Source organism: Schistocerca cancellata, chromosome 5, assembly GCF_023864275.1.
Source record: "Schistocerca cancellata isolate TAMUIC-IGC-003103 chromosome 5, iqSchCanc2.1, whole genome shotgun sequence".
Taxonomy (NCBI): Eukaryota; Metazoa; Arthropoda; class Insecta; order Orthoptera; family Acrididae; genus Schistocerca; species Schistocerca cancellata.
This window is the reverse complement of record NC_064630.1, coordinates 33,542,108-33,560,781: the sequence shown is the minus strand read 5'-3', so window position 1 is coordinate 33,560,781 and position 18,674 is coordinate 33,542,108.

Below are 18,674 nucleotides of genomic sequence, written 5' to 3'. Positions count from 1 at the left end.
ACCTTTCCCTGTCCTGCTCCTGCAGCAAAACAGCTGCCACCCCTATGTTCAACGCATGAATTTGAACAATGAATGTACGATTGAAATCAGGGATCCCTAATACTGGGGCGGTGCTTATTGCAGCTTTCAAGGTGACAAAGGCTGCCTGTTGGGAGTCGCCCCACGCAAACCTTTCGCCTTTCCTGCGCAATTGATTAATAGGTGCGGCCAGTTGAGCGAAATTCGGTACGAACTTCCTAACAAAATTCACCATGCCGACGAAACACGCAACAGCCCTTTTATCTTTAGGAATTGGAAAGGCATGAATAGCATGTGTCCTGCTATGATCAATAGTTACTTCCTTGCACAACACATCATCTCCCAAAAAGTATATTTTGTTCCAGGCGACAGTTACCTTGGACGGTTTAACGGTTAGACCTGCCTCTTTCAATCGTCCAAAAACCTGACATAGATGTTCCAGATGTTCATTGAAGTTCACGCTATATATGACAACATCGTCCAAATAATTGAACACAAACTTGAATTTAAAGTCGCCTAACACCGAGTCTAACAGATGTAATAAGACCGCCGCTCCTGTTGCTAGTCCGAAGGGCACTCTATTAAATCAAAAAGGTTGTAATCAGTACTAAATGCCGTTATCGGCTATGATTCCTCAGCCAACAGTACCTGATAGTACGCTTGGTTCAAGTCCAGGACAGTGAAAACATTGGCTCCCGCGAACCAAGCAAAACAACTGTGCAAATCCGGGAGACGAATAGACTCCAGGACAACCTTCTGATTTATAGTACGGTAGTCAACCACGGGTCTAAACCCTTCCCCGTGGGGCTTGGGCACAAGAAATAAAGTGCTGCATAAGGTGATATGGAAGGGCAAATGACACCATCCTCCACTAGCTGGTTAATGATTTTACGGAGTTCCTGCATTTTGGGCGGAGATAAACGATACGGAGTTTGCCGCACCGGAATCTGATCAGTAAGCTGAATGCGATATTCGATCTTATTAATGACCCCAAGTCGGTCGCTCAACACCTCTGGAAATTCATCCAACGCCTCTAATAATAACCTAGCCTGTTCTTGAGTAATATGGTCAACATTAACCTTGGCCAGCTGTGCCGCGACTCTACACACCCATGAGCACAGAAATGAAAACTAAGCTCTGGTCTAAACTTGAAGTAAAAACTTATGTTCACATAGTCTATTACACACTGAGTTAATTGCAAGAAATCACACCCCAAAATAAACCTCACAGATAAATTTTTAACCATCAAACAGACAAGTGGCCAAGAGAACCTTTGAAAGCCAAGCTTAAAATGTGCCTTGCCGACCAAGTCAAGGGTTTGCCCACCAGCGGAATAACACACATGATTAACAGTGCTTAATTTCGGCAACTTAGCCAAGCCTTTGTAACATTCGTACCAATCATGATCAATCAATGAAACATTACTGCCAGAATCTAACAAGGCGCAGATAGGTTCACCTCATAGGCTAGCGCAAGCATATGGAAGCCACCCGCCTTTCACCACACATACTCTGCGGCATCCATGAGGGAATTTCCTGACCAAGGCAGCATGCTCCCATTTCTGCTAGCGTCAGTTGTTCATATGGCAGTGCTTCGGTGCAGTACATTGCTTAACAAAATGACCGGACTTCCCGCAACAGTAACACAAGGCCTTGCCCGCGGAAGTTACTTGACTAGACTGCACCTTACACGTGTCATTACCGACGGACGTATTGTCGCTCAATCTTAAGTCTCCCCTCTCACAATCAGCGTAATGCACACTTTCAATAACAACCTGCAATTTATCTAAATCAGAAAACGATGTTGGTTTTTTTGCAAACAAGATTCTAGATCTATCCGCAGGCTTCAAACCCTCCAAAATGTGTGCCACTGCCTTCTCTTCAGATATTTCAACACACAATGCGAGTCTACTAAGCCAGACCTCACTGACGTAATTGGCAAACGTTTCGTGTTCAGCCTGCACACGGTACACATGTTGATCCACTAAATTTTTCAACCCGCGACTGCCCAAACACCTAGCCAGTAACAACTTCCTAAAATCCCACAGTGAATAACCGCCTTCCAGAGCTTCCGCAATTATTCTACCCAGACGCCCTACTGCCAGCGGATAAATCAACTGCAAAATTACCTCACAATCAACCTGTAATACATTAGCTTGCTCATGGAGCTTGTCTACTGACAAACTAGTTACACCTTTAAGGATAGCTATAAGGGGATTCAGTAATTTACTAAAAGGACTACTAAATTTTTTACCCTATCTTTCTTCATTAGTGTTACGTCTCCCATCTTGCTCATCGTCATGCCAACTCAAACACAACATTTGTTGCTGTAACCCCCCAACCTCGTCTTGCAACCTTTGTGTATCGGACAAGACTTTAGCGTCACAACAAACATTTCTAATATCACGGACTCTGTTTGCCAAATGATACAACACCGCCTGCACATGACAGATTTGACTACAAGATGGGTAGGCAACTTCAAAGGCTGATACATTGTCCTGAAACTAGCTATGTAACTGAGTACAAAATGCAACAGCTTGACTTACCTCACTCACGGTCTCACTAGTAATAATTACCGGTGCAGTCAAGGCAGCACGTAGACACTGGCAAAGTTCCACCACAGTCCCTTCTATCTCTTGTCCTCTTATAGCCAGCTCATACTGCAGGCATGGTTTGCTGAGACTTGCCACACCAATGACCTTTCTAACTGCTGGAGCATCCATACTGAAACAAGATACACCGCCAACAGTACCCACACTAAAATTTTAAATACAACAGCAAAATAACAGTATGACTATATTAGTACCAGTGCAAGCTGTAACCTCTCCCTCTGCGAAAAAAAAAAAAAAAAAAAAAACGCAACCACGCTCTTCTACCAGTGATACGTCATGGTATGGAAAAACTTAACCAAAACATAAGGTAAGCAGAGCTCAAAGGCTGCAGGGAGTGAAAGTGTAGACCCAGATGAGGTTACAGTTTCAAACACAATTTAAGTTTATCAAACATTAAAAAACACTTGTTCACTGGTACAAATATATATCACAAAACACAACAAAATTTTTTAAACACCAGGCCTCAAGGGCCGCTGAACATTCACAACTGTAATGTCAGAATGGCAACCTTAAGATTCAACGTAAGGAGATAATCACGGTCTGAAGGACCCAACACTTTCGATTAATTATTGACCAATACAATATGTTACTGAAAGGAATGACTTTAATCATTCGGCCAGAAGGGCCAATCAAATATAACCACAAATGCTGTTTTGATAATGCTACAAGAATGCAAAACCAACAGTTAATTTACTTTGTCCAAATGAGCAGTAAAGACCAAAAGACAAATTCATATACCAAAGGTTTTTTATTTTTTTTTTTTAATGAAACAAGCTAACAAAATAAAATTAATAACCAAACAAGGGTAGTGATGTCGCCACTCAGCCTGAAGGGCCTGAATATCAGTAGTAATAAATATTTGAGAATGGTTGAAGTTAGTGAGTTAGCACTTAAAACCAGCCCATGCTCCTCACCACTAGGAAAAATTTACAATCAGCTGTTCTAGGACTGCCTACTTTAGCAATATGGCACAAACCAGCAGAACAACTAGAAACTTCACCAACGTGGTGAATCGTCCACATAGGGCATGACAGCAACTCTCTACAACACACAAAATAAAAATTATTTAACATTGAAACACATGGTTCAAAATATAACGCCTATCTAGGCAGGAACTGTTAATGACGCCCACTGGCCATCGTAAATCTTCGACTTAGTAAATGTGACGGCCAGTACTAAATAATAATAATATCACTCAACAAATTGTAAAATATGAGATCGTTATTGCACTTGGGCCAGAATAAAATTTCAACCACAGATAATATTTTAGGTTCAGTTATTAAGCCACAGAGAGTTAACACACTTTTCTAGTGATAGTTACACTTGACAATATAACAGCAGATCATTGAATCAGGATTTTGGGCACGCCCGAGCCTACTAAAATTGCAAAACACCATGGCACACGACCTTAGAGCAAAACACACCCAACAACATGGACAGAAATTGGGTGAGAGACATCAAGTCAAGAGATTCTCACCATTAGTCCAGAAGGCAGACAAGCATTCGACGACAGGTTGCAACCAGCACCAACTCGAGTTATGTCAACCGCGCCAGTTCCGCCATAGCAACGTGGACATGCCGCGTCAACAGTTGCCACGCCGAGCTTCCTTATCACACAGCCCATCCAGAATGACTACCGCCATCCCGAGTACACACGCTTGTAGCAATCACGTGCTTTCACAGGAAGTTATACCATTTTTCCCACTACATTGCGCTGCCACACAACCGGAAACTAAACTCCCTGTCTCACTCCGGCAGCAGCACTCGATACTCTCGTCGTCTTTTTTTTTTTTTTCCTTTATTGAATTTCAATTCCCCCCGAAGGGGGCGGGCTGGCAGCAGCTTAGTATGCCGCTCTTCAGCCTACAGACTTTTTGAGAAAGATCAAGAGAATAAATAATAAAAAACAGGCGATAAAATCGGAGACTTAAAGAGTAACATGGCGAAAAGAAATCGTGGAACTTAAAACAAAGAACAGAGGGATGATGATGCTAATAAAATACAAACGAAGCAGACAGGTAAAACAATAGACAGACAATTAAAAAACACGGCGACAGTCTGGATTCTGTTCGCAAAAGACATAAAATTCACACCTAGCGACAGCATGGTTTCTGTTCGCAACACGAGGAAGACGAACAACACTGAATAGTCACTGAAACACTGCACTAAAAAGTTGGCAAATGTGACATACCGCAGTCGAGAGCAGGTGGGGGGAAACTGGACAGAAGATGGGAAAACAAAAAAAGGGGGGAAAGGAGAGTAAAAGCGAAGGGGGGAACCGGGAAAGGAGCTGATGGAGGATGAGGACCCATAAGAGGGGTGGGGGGCAGACGCGACAGGGAGTGGGGTAGGCAGAGGAGGGGAATACAAAAGGACTTTGGGGGGGGGGGGGAGAAGGGAGGTAGGGAGAGGTTTAGTGGGGAGAAAACAGGACGGTAGGGGGGGGGGGGAAGAGGGAGCCCAGGGAAAGGACAGAGGAAAGGAGGGGGAGTGAGGATCAGAGTTGATAGGAAGGATAAATGGAGGGAGAGAGGGCATCATCCGGGAGGGGGAGTTGATGGAAGCCACCTTGGGAAAGGAGATGTACGGTGTAGGGATGGAGGGTAGGGGGGACACAACGGTGAAGACGTGGCAGGGGGCGGGGATGGGAGAGGAGAGGAGCAACCAGGGGGTGAGGGGGTTCAAGACGGCGGGAGGTGTAGAGGATGCGGATATGTTCGAGGAATAGGAGCAGATGGGGGAAAGGAATGAGATCATAGAGGATCCGCGTGGGGGACGGGAGGCGGATACGGAAGGCGAGGCGGAGTGCATGACGCTCAAGGATCTGGAGGGACTTATAGAATTGGGGGGGGGGGGGGGGCAGATATCCAATCAGGACTGGCATAACAGAGGATGGGATGGATTAAGGATTTGTAGGTGTGGAGGATGGTAGAGGGGTGCAACCCCCACGTCCGGCCAGAGAGGAGTTTGAGGAGTCGGAGGCGGTTGTGGGCTTTGGATTGGATGGAGCGGAGATGAGGCATCCAGGTGAGGTGACGGTCAATGGTGAGGCCAAGGTAGGCGAGGGTGGGGGTGAGGCAGACAGGACGTGCGCAGACAGAAAGGGAGAAATCCAGGAGCTGGAAGGAGCGAGTGGTACGACCTACGATGATTGCCTGGGTCTTGGAAGGATTGAGTTTCAGGAGCCACTGGTTACACCATGCAGCAAAAAGGTCAAGGTGATTCTGGAGAAGGCGTTGGAACTGTTGGAGGGTAGGAGCGAGGGCGAGGAATGCGGTGTCATCAGCATATTGCAAGAGGTGTACTGGAGGGGGGGGGGGGGGGTTGGGGCATATCCGCCGTGTACAGGAGGTAGAGGAGAGGGGAGAGAACAGAGCCCTGGGGCACACCGGCAGAGGGGTAGAAGTTGTGGGAATTGGCATTATGGATGGTAACATAGGAGGGGCGGTGGGAGAGGAAGGAGGCCACCAGACGGATGTAGTTGATAGGAAGGGCGTAGGTTTGGAGTTTAAACAGGAGACCGGGATGCCAGACACGGTTGTAGACCTTTTCGAGGTCAAGTGAGACAAAAATGGCAGAGCGACGGGAGTTAAGTTGGAGGGAGAGGAGATGAGTGAGGCGGAGGAGTTGGTCATCAGCAGAAAAGGAAGGTCGAAAGCCACATTGGGTGTTTGGGAGGAGGTGGTTTTGGTGGAGGTGGAGATGGATGCGCCGGGAAAGGATGGATTCCAAGAGCTTGCTGAACACCGATGTGAGACAGATAGGATGATAGGAAGAGGCATCAGATGGAGGCTTATTGGGTTTGGAGAACATCAGGATACGGGAGGTTTTCCACAGGTCGGGATAGAAGCCAGTGGCAAGGATGACATTGTAGAGGGTGGCAAGGATGGAAAGGAAGGAGGGAGGGCAGTGTTTGAGGTGGCGGTAGGTAACGCAGTCGTGGCCGGGAGCAGTGTTGCGTTTAGTGCGGAGTGTGAGGCTGATGTCCTGTGTAGTGATGGGAGTGTTAAGTGCAGATGGTGGGGTGTGGCCCAAGTACTGGAAGCTAGGAGCAAGGGGAGGAACAGAGGTATTCGTACGGTCCATGACATCAGGGAAGAGGGAATAATCAAAGTGGGGATCATCTGGGATGGAAAAAACATCAGAGAGGTGGGAGGCAAAGTGGTTGGCCTTACTGAGGTTGTCAGGAAAGGGACGGTCATTAAGGAGGAGAGGGTACTGGAGGATGGGGCGGTTCCCAGTAAGGCGGTGGAAAGCAGACCAATACTTGGAAGAGTTTATGGGGAGCGTGGTGTTGAGTTGTGTACATGTCTGGCGCCAGGCACGGCGTTTCTTCGCAACAAGCAGGTTGCGGATGTGTCGTTGTAATTGCCGGTGGCGGGTAAGTATCCCGGTCACGAATGCAGAGAAAAGAGCGGTTGAGGTGGCGGGACTCTCGAAGGAGAAGGACGGCCTGTGGAGGCAGGGCAGGGCGGTGAGGGTGGATGGCTTTGGTGGGGATGTGGGTGGCGACAGCTCTCGTCGTCAGCAGGTCTCTCCACAAAACGCAGTGCCCTCTGAAATTTAAAAGCAAACGGACCAATCACGGCAGAGCAAAGCCAAGGCTCCGGAAGACAACACAACACACCACACCTAGGCAAAGATGAAGATGATATGGTTCACATAAGAACCACTCCCCCCCCCCTCCCTGCCTATATATTACAAGGTTTCTTACACTGTATCTGAAGATGGCTGTTTTGTTAATCAATGGTGTAGTCAGAAGAATGTATTAATTGTGCTATGTATCAAGAATTGTAATCTGTTTTTATATTGAACGAATGCAATGAATCATTCGATGTTGACTGAAGCATTATTATTATTATTTTTATAATAGTTGAAACTAGTGACTATACGAGAAAAAACTTGTGATTGTTGCCCACTTAAATAAAAAAATGAAGGAACTATAGTGATATCAATCACAGCATTCTCCAAGTCATCAATATGTCATATTTCATAAAATGTATGTGGTGTTTTCAGTCTTTCTCTACTCCCATAACCAGGCTTAAGAAATTACTTTTATGATAGTAGTTGTAGGTGCACATTCAGATCTTTCAAGTGTTTAACAAGTTCATTTCATGTCTTTCCTCAAAAGGTTCTTTGAAGGGGCCAAATTTGGAACTTCTTGGTAAGGTGGTCTGTTCTGCCAAAACCCAAATTTACAATTTGTACTGTAAAACATATTCAAGGGCTAATTTCATGATTATCTTTTCCTAGGACATGCAGCTTTACTATGTGGCTTAATGATGATGTCTTCTTCTTGAATAAAATAATCCAGAAATAAAATAGTTCTCCATTTTGCTCTCCATGCAATGACTGTTCAGGAAATGTCATCAGGAAACACAAAACTGATGTTCTGTAAGCCATAGTATGGAATGTCATATCAAGTAATCGGGTAGTAGGTTAAAGAATTTAAAAAAGGAAATCAATAGGTTGAAGTGAGATCTAGTGGGAATTTTTGGAGTGCAGTGATAAGAAGAATAGGAAATTTCATCAAATGAGTCTTCTTCTTCTTCATCTTTGCCTTTTCCTATTCTCTGTGGAGACAGCCTTGTGATAAGGGTTGAGTCAGTGTTAATGACAGCTAGTACACAGGTGCCCTTCATGACTCCGCCACTTTTCCATTGACTGAATATGTGTACCCCATCTGTCTTTGTCTAGAGTGAGTCTCATATTTAAATATGAAAACTTTTCGTAAATGTTTGTGTAGCATGTATCTGAGGCAGAATATGCATAGCAGCCCGTTATATACCTAGCTGGATGTTGGAAAGGTCGGGTGAGTACAGGATTATAGAATCTAGGGGTAATGCGAGAGTAAGTCTCATAATGACTAACAAAACAGAAATGCAAGTAAGCTATTATGCACAGCATAATGACTGCACTAATGGAATCTTACACAGAGGACAGTTTAATCATGCCTAACATTTGGTTTAAGAATCATGTAAGAATATTGTATATTTGGAAGAGACCTGAAGACACTGGACAGTTTCAGATTGGTTATCCAGTGGAACAACAGAAATTTTGGAATTAGATTTTAAACTGCAAAACATTTACTGAAGGTTAAATCTGAAGTAAGTGCAGAAATGTTAGAAATTAAGGAGATGGAGTCCTAGATACAGTGGAAGAACAAGATGTTATTGACAGTTTGAAAGGGATTGTTAGGCAACAATCAACTAAAACAGCAGAAAGGAACAGAATAGAAGATGAATAGTTAGCTTTGAGAGATAAAATAGTGAAAGGAGCACACAATCAAATAGCCAGCATCCAGCAGAAATTATTGGGTAACACAAGAGAGATGGAATTTAACTGCCACAAGGAGAAAATATAAAAATGAAACAAATGGAAGGGAAAACACTCTCTAATAAATATGAGACTGACTGAAAGTGCACAGTGGCTGAACAGGGATGGCTACAGGAGAAATGCAAAGTTTTAGAAGCATTCATGGCTGAGGTAGAGATACGAGGGACATTTGAAAAGTCCATGCAAAGTCCGAGAGATGGCACCACCGGTGCATATCGAGGTCATATTTAGTTAGTAGCATCTTTGGAAAGAATGCACACCAAGTTTCAGCCATATTGGTCTATTTCTTTGTGTTTGGAATTCATGTGAATCAGGGAAGTCGAGTGATCGTCAAAAAATTGTCCGAAAAAGAATTTCATGTGGTGATTAAACATTACTTTATGAAAGGCTAAACCCCTCAGGAGACTAAAGAGAATCTTGATAAACATTACGGTGACTCTGCACCTTCGATTAGAACAGTTTATAAGTGATTTGAAAATTTTTGGATTGCCATATGGGCACAAGTGATGCTGAACATTCTGGACGCCCTGTGGCAGTTACGACTCCAGAAATCATTGATAAAATCCATGATATGGTGATGGATGACAGAAGAGTTAAGGTGCTTGAGATTGCTAGTGCTGTGGGCATCTTGAATGAACAGGTACATAACATTTTGCATAAACATTTGGGCATGAGAAAGCTATCCGCAAGATGGGTTCTGCGATTGCTTACGCCTGACCAAAAACAGAATCACGTGAAGTGTTGTAAGGATGGTTTGCAGCTATACCTGAAGAATCCACAGGACTTTAAGCATCATTTCGTCACTGTAAATGAAACATGGATACATTACTATACTCCTGAGACCAAACAACAATCTAAACAATGGGTTACCAGGGGAGAATCTGCACCGAAAAAGGCGAAGACCATTCCTTCGACCAGAAAGGTTATGGCGACTGCCTTTTGGGATTTGCAGGGGATAATCCTCATCGACTATCTAGAAAAGGGTAAAACTATTACAGGTGCATATTATTCATTGTTAATGGACCACTTGAAAACCAAGCTGCAAGAAAAACACCGGCGATTGGACCGCAAAAAAGTCCTTTTCAATCATGACAATGCACCAGCACACACCTCAGCAGTTGTGGTCGCAAAATTAATGGAAATAGGATTCCAACTCGTTTCACATCTCCCCTGTTCTCCAGACCTGGCTCCCTCAGACTACTATTTGTTCCCCAATTTGAAGAAATGGCTGGCAGGACAAAGATTTTATTCAAATGAGGAGGTGATTGCAGCAACTAATAGCTATTTTGCAGACTTGGACAATTCCTATTATTTGGAAGGGATCAATAAATTAGAACAGCATTGGACGATGTGTATAAGTCTAAAAGGAGACTATGTCGAAAAATAAAAAAGGTTTACCCCAAACATGAAGGTAGTTTTTATTTTTGCACGAACTTCTCAAATGCCCCTTGTAGATATTACCTGCAGGAAAATTAAACAGACATATGGAGAAAAAAATGAAGGATGTACATGAGTATTAACAGTTCACTCGATCTTTATTCGTCATATACATAATTACATAAATACAAAGTTACTGATATACCTTCTTACAAACATTCAGAATTACACACATTTAGTTATGCCTTTTGAATTTTAGCATATCATGTTCACTATCTGTACATCAATAATTTCTGTTGTTTTATAAATTTGGTTTTCATCCAACCAGCTATACAATTTTCTTTTAAGTAATTTCCAACACATTGTCCATGCTAAAGGTGGTAATTTATCAAAGATTGTTGGGAAACTCTCAGTGAGTGGGTTGGTATTACCGATCTGTCTCTTGGAATATCAGTTTTCATATTCTGTTGAGTGTTGTGCTGGTGATTATCTCATTTTACATGAAATTCTTTTACATCCAGTTTAACATACAGCAATGAGACAGTTTACAGTTGTGAGTAGCATAAGTTTCCTAAACAGAGGTCGACACTGATATCTTGGACCAGCCCTGTGTATTTCTCATGTAACCTTTCTTCTTCTACTTCTTCTTCTTCTTCTTCTTCTTCTTCTTCTCCTCTTGATATATCACTTATGTGAAGAATGCCCCCCCACACACAAACAGTCCATAAGAAATTTGATATTTGAACAGTCCAAAATATGTCAGTCTTAGATATTCAGAAGTAACTGCATTCTTTTTCCACATTACATATGTTACCCTTGACATTCTTTTGCTTATGTATCTGATGTGTTCTCCCCAGATCTCAACACGGAGTCAATATGAAATTCTAAAAGTTTAACTGACTTATTTTCTGTATTACCCAGGTTATGCACAAATTTGTTGGAGGCAGTACTAAGCAAAAATCTGGAGGCTATGAAGTTATCACTGTCCAACCATACATTCTGAACCCGATGCGCTGCTACCAGTGTCGTCATTTCAACCAGACTTGAATGTCTTGTTGACACCCGGCCAAATGTGTAACCTGTGGTAGGGATGCACACGAGGGTTATTGTCCACCTCCTTCTCCCCACTGTATCATCTGCAATGGCAACCATGCCACCTCCTCTTAAGATTGTCCCATGTATCTCTATGAGCGGGCTGTCCAGGAGATCTGGGTAAAGGAAAAAGTTCCTTACCCAGTCCTCGCAATTTATTACCTAGTCGCAAACCCTGCATTCTACTCTCTGGCACTTACAGTACTGTTCTTGCTACATCTCACTCCGTGAAGGACATGGCCACACAGACATGTGACCTCAAATTCAGCTCTGAGGTAGTGAAATCACTCAGTGTCATGGCAGCATTGCCATCCCCTTGTCCAGTTGTGCAACACACCATCAAACTCTCGCCTCACAGGGTGAAGTCACCAGCTACACAACCAGCAGGCCCGAAAGGACAGAAGGAATACTCCCATGAAGAATTTTTATGTCCCTACAGACAACCAACACCTGAGTCTTCCTCTGCTACCCAGATAAGCTCAAAGAAGTCCAACAAAGGCAAATGGTCTTCTCCTTTGTCAACTCGAAGATCTTCTTTGACAGTGTCGCCATGAGATACCTTCATCCGGTTGGCTTCCATGTCACTGGTGCACCCCACCAACCGTTTTTCTGTGTTGGACTCCACAGGCCGACAGCACAAAGAAGCCGATGCTTCTGTGGACCTCATGGATGTCTAGCAGCGAGTCTTCTCAGGCTGGCCCTTGGCAGGTGCTTTCCTCATATGACTATCCTCTAATGGAACATTCGCAGCCATCAATCCAAGAAAGAGGATTTATAAATGCAGCATCCACTTGTACTCTGCCTTCAGGAAATGAAATTGCATCCTCACGACCACCTTGATCTTTCACATTTCTTCCCTGCCCATTTTGACCTTCCCCCTGAGGTCGGCATTCCATCTCATGGTGGAGTCATGCCGCTCATATGGGATGACATTCATAGTCAACCCATCTCCGTGACTACCCGTCTTCAAATGTTGCACCTCGCCTTTTCCTTCCTCACTTGACCTTTTCCCTTTGTACCATTTATACCCCTCCATCATTTGATGTCTCTAAGACAGACTTCCTCCAGCTTATTGGGCAGCTGCCTTACCCATTTCTGCTGTTCGGTGACTTTAATGTGCACCATCTCCTTTTTAGTTCTCCTAGAATCTGACAGGGAGGTGACCTCTTAGCTGACCTTCTTAATCACCTTAACCTATTCCTTTCTGACTTCTCACACACCTATTCCCATTTGGACCCATCCTTCTGCCCTGCCCAGCTTGCCCATCATCTCGAGTGGCCCGTTCTTTCTGACACCTACTCGTGCAACCATTTCCTGTGTGCTATATGTTTGCTGAGTCCTACCTCACCTTTGTGCACAGCCAAATGGCAGCTGACTAAGGCCGATGGAGACTTTACTCCTATCTGGTGACCTTCAATGACAAAGATTTCCCCAGTTGTGATGGCAAGATGCAATATCTTACAAACATTGTCCTTACCGCTGCTGAACATTCCATTCCTCGCACTTCCTCTTTACCACACCATGACCCAGCCCCTTGGTGAACTGAGGCTTGCCACAAAGCAATTTGCTTGCAGAGACATGCTCTCCACATTTTGAAACATCACCCAACGATGGCAAACTGAATTCATTACAAACAGATGTGTGCACAGTGTCATCGCGTTCTTCAAGATAGCAAAAAAGCTAGCTGGATTTCATTCACTAGTTCTTTTAACAGTTCCAACCCCCCCTCTGTCATGTGGGCCAACCTCTGATGGCTCCCTGGGACCAAGATACATTCCCCAATTTCCGGCCTGACGGTAGCAGACAATGTCATAGTGGACCCTATTGCTATCTTCAACACCTTGGGCCGTCATTTTGTGGAAATTTCAAGCTCTTCCCATTATCACTTTACCTCGCTCCATCAGAAATGAACAGACAAGGCTCGGGCGATATCCTTCTCTTCTTAGAATTGTTAGTAATACAATGCCGCCTTTATTATGAGGGAGCTAGATCATGCTCTCACTTCATCCTGACCCTCCGCCCCAGGACCAGATGCCGTTTACATTCAGATGTTGCAGCACCTTTCTCAAGTGGGCAAGCACTTTCTGCGTAATACATAAAACTGCATCTGGACAGAGGGCATGTTTCCCAGACACTGTTGTGAAGCCACTGTCATACCATACCTAAGCCTGGTAAGGACAAACACCTTCCTTCTGGCTACTGCCCCACCTCTCTCACCAGCTGTGTTTGAAAAATGATGGAATATATGATTCATTCCCAGCTAGTATGGTGGCTCAAGTCTTGCAGTTTACTAACCACTTCACAGTGTTGATTTCAATTGCGCCATTCTGCAGTTGACCACCTCATCACTGTCCACTCATGTCATGAACAGTTTTCTGTGGAAATCCCAGACCATTGCCACGTTTTTCGATTTGGAGAAAGCCTTTGACACCTGCTAGAGGACTAGTATCCTACATACTCTCCTCACTTGGGGCTTAGGTGGCCGCCTGCCCCATTTACTTGAGGAATTTTTAATAGACCAATTTTTCAAAGTCTGTGTGGGTTCTGCCTTGTCGGACACCTTTATCAAGGAAAACGGTGTGCCTCAGGGTTCTGTTCTGAGTGTTATCCTATTTGCTATCGCCATTAACCCTATAATGGCTTGTCTCCCACCGGGCATCTCCGGCTCCCTTTTGTTGACGATTTTGCCATGTATTACAGTTCTCCACAGACCTGTCTCATTAAGCAGCAACTTCAGTGTTGTCTTGGTCATCTTTACTCATGGAGCATCAACAATGGCTTTCGTTTTTCCACTGACAAAACTGTTTGTATGAATTTCTGCCAGTGCAGTTGGTTTCTCTCACCATCTTTACATCTTGGGCCTGTTACTCTTCCATTCATTGAAGCTATGAAATTCCTGGGGCTCATGCTCAATAGGAAACACTCTTGGTCCTCCCACATGTCTTACCTGGTAGCCCGCTGTACACGATCCCTCAATATCCTGTGTGTCCTCAATGGTACTTTCTGGGGTGCAGATTGAACCATCCTCCTCCCTTTGTATCGGTCCTTTGTCTGCACAAAACTAAGCTATGTGTGCTTTGTTTATGCATCTGCACATCCATTCCTCTTACACCATCTCAATACTATCCACCATCGTGGTATCCGTTTGGCCACTGGTGCCCTTTACACTTACCCAGTTGAGAGTCTGTATGCAGAAGCTGCTGAACTACCACTGTCCTACCGCCATGACTTTCTCCTCAGCAGGTATGCATGCCATTTGTCTGCCATGCATTAGCTATCCATCGTATGCCTCCTTCTTTGATGACACCTTTGATTGACAGTATGGGGTACCTCCCTCTTCTCTGTTACTTCATGGAGTTTGCTTTCAGCTCTCTCTCTCCAACAGCCTAACTTCACACTACCTGCAACTTTCCCAGTGGCTGTGAACCCTTCCCCACCTTGGCCTCATGCAGTGGCCCATGTTCACCTTGGCCTTCATTCGCTTCCTAAGGACACTACTCCAGCCTCGCTCTGTTATCTTTAGTTTCATGACCTTCACATGGAACTTCACGACTGTACCTTGGTGTACACTGATGGCCCTCGGACTGACCATGGTGTCGGGTGTGCCTTCGTCATTGGCGCCAACGTTTTTCATTATTGGTTTCCAGCACACTGCTCAGTATTCACAGCAGAACTCTTCGCCCTGTTTCAGGCCATGGAGTACATCTGGCATTAAGTTAACAAAAGGTTTCCATTCATTGACTGAAATGCCATCTTGGCCAGAACAGCTACTGGTTTTAAGTAACCTAGTGATTTTGTGACTTCATGACGAGGTAAGCTGGCAAAACTAGTCTTTACTGGTGGAGCAGGCGATTCCTGTATAATAAAAATCTGTATTTGCTTTCAGTGGTCCATTTGCTGTCACTATTTTTGCTGCTACTGTTAGATTCACCTCAATTCAATTAATTCTTCCCAACACTATCTGTTTCACAGCTACTGCTGTTAGGAAGTTTAATATTTAAATATCTTCAACATTTCACAGCCCTGTCAGCAATTGTGTAAATATTAATTTTAATTTTAATAATTAACAGCTGCAGTTGCACTGTTTGCCTAGAATTTACCTAGGTTTCAGTCGGGATAATCCAACCTTCTTCAGAATAACAGTAACTACTGTCTTTCCATAGTGGACACCGTCAAGCTAAAACTACAAATCCATAAATTACCGTCAGACTACAGAACTTATCTGGATCTGCCTCAGCCCCACTTTGCGACCGCGATGCGGCAGCCACGAGTGCTGTACTGGAACACAGCACTCATGGTTGCCGCATCGCGGTCACGAAGTGGGGCCGAGGAAGTTCCAGATAAGTTTTATAGTCTGACGGTAATTTATGGATCTGTAGTTTTAGCTTGACGATCTCCTCTATGGAAAGACGGTAGTCACTGTTATTCTGAAGAAGGTTGGGTTATCCCGACTGAAACCTAGGTAAATTCTAGGTAAACAGTGCAACTGAGGCTGTTAATTATTAAAATTAAAATTAAGTTTAATATTGTTTGCTGTACATGTTTCATGCCTTATAAAAGCTAATTTTGTTTTTGCTGTGTTCCTGGAATTTTTTGTTTCTGTTCAGAGTGTGTGGCTTTTGCGTGTTTGATGATTTAGTAAAGAATCTTGTAGTATTACACGTAATCCACCTTAAGACATGATTAGAGCTAGTCCTCTGTATTAAATAAAGTTCTCTCTTTCTATCACAAGATCAGCTTTCACTCCAGTTGTCACTTGTTTACTGTAAAGGAAAGCTGAATTCCTAATGTTATATAAATATTTTTAGGTAAGAACTAAATTCCTCATCTTCTGTGTACCCTTGGTAAACTACTGCCCATTGTTACCCATTATTCTCTGAATAATCTGTTGATGCAGTGTTTATGACATCTTTTCTATTCTTGTTAGAAATGTTACTATGGGGAACAACTTTAACTGGACATCAGTAATTCCATGTGCCCTCAGTCAGCATTGTCAGTTTCAGAATCACTGCTTAAAATGGCTTCCCAGTTATTTCAATTGTCTTGTTTTGACTCTACGTAATTATCTGATTAAGTTTAAAATATTTGTGTTTGGAGCCTTTTACACTTTGTACGTCAGTTACTGAAGCACAGCACTCAAAAAACTGTCGAATGCCTTATTTTTTAGGTCTATTGGCTGGTAGTTTAGTCCACTTTGTATGTATACAGCCTTTCAATCTATTTTTCATACATTAATGTAATACTAACTTGTATTTTCATAGGTGTATAGACAAAATTTCTGGCACTTGTAAATGATGATCTGTTATGCTCAATACTGTCATGTCCATCGAATTTTATTAATGTGAGAAGTGGCGTGGCTCTGAGGAAAGGAGAGAAACGTTTAATTTAAGAGTAATATTAAAACAACACACAAGGTATTGTGTCAGGCAGGCATCAGAAAGTGGGGTGTGTTTTCTGCCTGTTAGAAAAGAACAAGCTTTGTAGAGTTTGTTTCTAGCAGAATAAGTGCTGTCTCACTGTTGTATCTCATTTTGGTTAAAATATTTCATTGTTTACTGTCAGAATGAGTTACGAGCTGAGTGTTTTGTCGCAGATAGTGAAGAGTGTTTTGTCTCAGATAGCGAAATATAGAACTCAGGAACCAGGAGTTGCTGAAAGGACTGACACAAAGTGTGTTAGGGCGTACTCATTGACTTGCAAAGATATAAAGTCTCTGTAAGACAACTCTCCAAATAAGGTGGGACTTGTGGCAAATAAATGGTTCTTAAATGGAATCCTTAAGTGTATGCACCTTCATTCACTTCCTACAAAGCAATTTCTCCATTCCAAAATCATCTGTTTTAAGCATCCTATGAGTACGGGTAAACTAATACAAACAGCATAGTCAACACATTATTGTGGCCAAGATAGACACGAAGCCCATGTCTACTACAGTAGTACAAGTTTATATGCCATTTAGCTCTGCAGATGATGAAGAAATTGATGAAATGTATGATGAGATAAAAGAAATTATTCAGGTAGTGAAGGGAGACAAAAATTTAATAGTCATGGGTGACTGGAATTCAAGAATAGGAAAAGGGAGAGAAGGAAACATAGTAGGTGAATATGGATTGGGGCTAAGAAATGAAAGAGGAAGCCGCCTGGTAGAATTTTGCGCAGAGCATAACTTAATCATAGCTAACACTTGGTTCAAGAATCATAAAAGAAGGTTGTATACATGGAAGAATCCCGGAGATACTAAAAGGTATCAGGTAGATTATATAATGGTAAGACAGAGATTTAGGAACCAGGTTTTAAATTGTAAGACATTTCCAGGGGCAGATGTGGACTCTGACCACAATCTATTGGTTATGACCTGTAGATTAAAACTGAAGAAACTGCAAAAAGGTGGGAATTTAAGGAGATGGGACCTGGATAAACTGAAAGATCCAGAGGTTGTACAGAGTTTCAGGGAGAGCATAAGGGAACAATTGACAGGAATGGGGGAAAGAAATACAGTAGAAGAAGAATGAGTAGCTTTGAGGAATGAAATAGTGAAGGCAGCAGAGGATCAAGTAGGTAAAAAGACGAGGGCTAGTAGAAATCCTTGGTTAACAGAAGAGATACTGAATTTAATTGACGAAAGGAAAAAAAATACAAAAATGCAGTAAGTGAAGCAGGCAAAAAGGAATACAAACGTCTCAAAAATGAGATCGACAGGAAGTGCAAAATGGTTAAGCAGGGATGGCTAGAGGACAAAGGTAAGGATGTAGAGGCTTATCTCACTAGGGGTAAGATAGAAAGTACAGGAAAATTAAAGAGACCTTTGGAGAAAGAAGAACCACTTGCATGAATATCAAGAGCTTTGATGGAAACCCAGTTCTAAGCAAAGAACGGAAAGCAGAAAGGTGGAAGGAGTATATAGAGGGTCTATACAAGGGTGATGTACTTGAGGACAATGTTATGGAAATGGAAGAGGATGTAGATGAAGATGAAATGGGAGATACGATACTGCGTGAAGAGTTTGACAAAGCACTGAAAGACCTGAGTCGAAACAACACCCCCGGAGTAGACAACATTCAATTAGAACTAGTGACAGCCTTGGGAGAGCCAGTCCTGACAAAACTCTACCATCTGGTGAGCACTATGTATGAGACAGGCGAAATTCCCTCAGACTTCAAGAAGAATATAATAATTCCAATTCCAAAGAAAGCAGGTGTCGAAAGATGTGAAAATTACCGAACTATCGGTTTAATAAGTC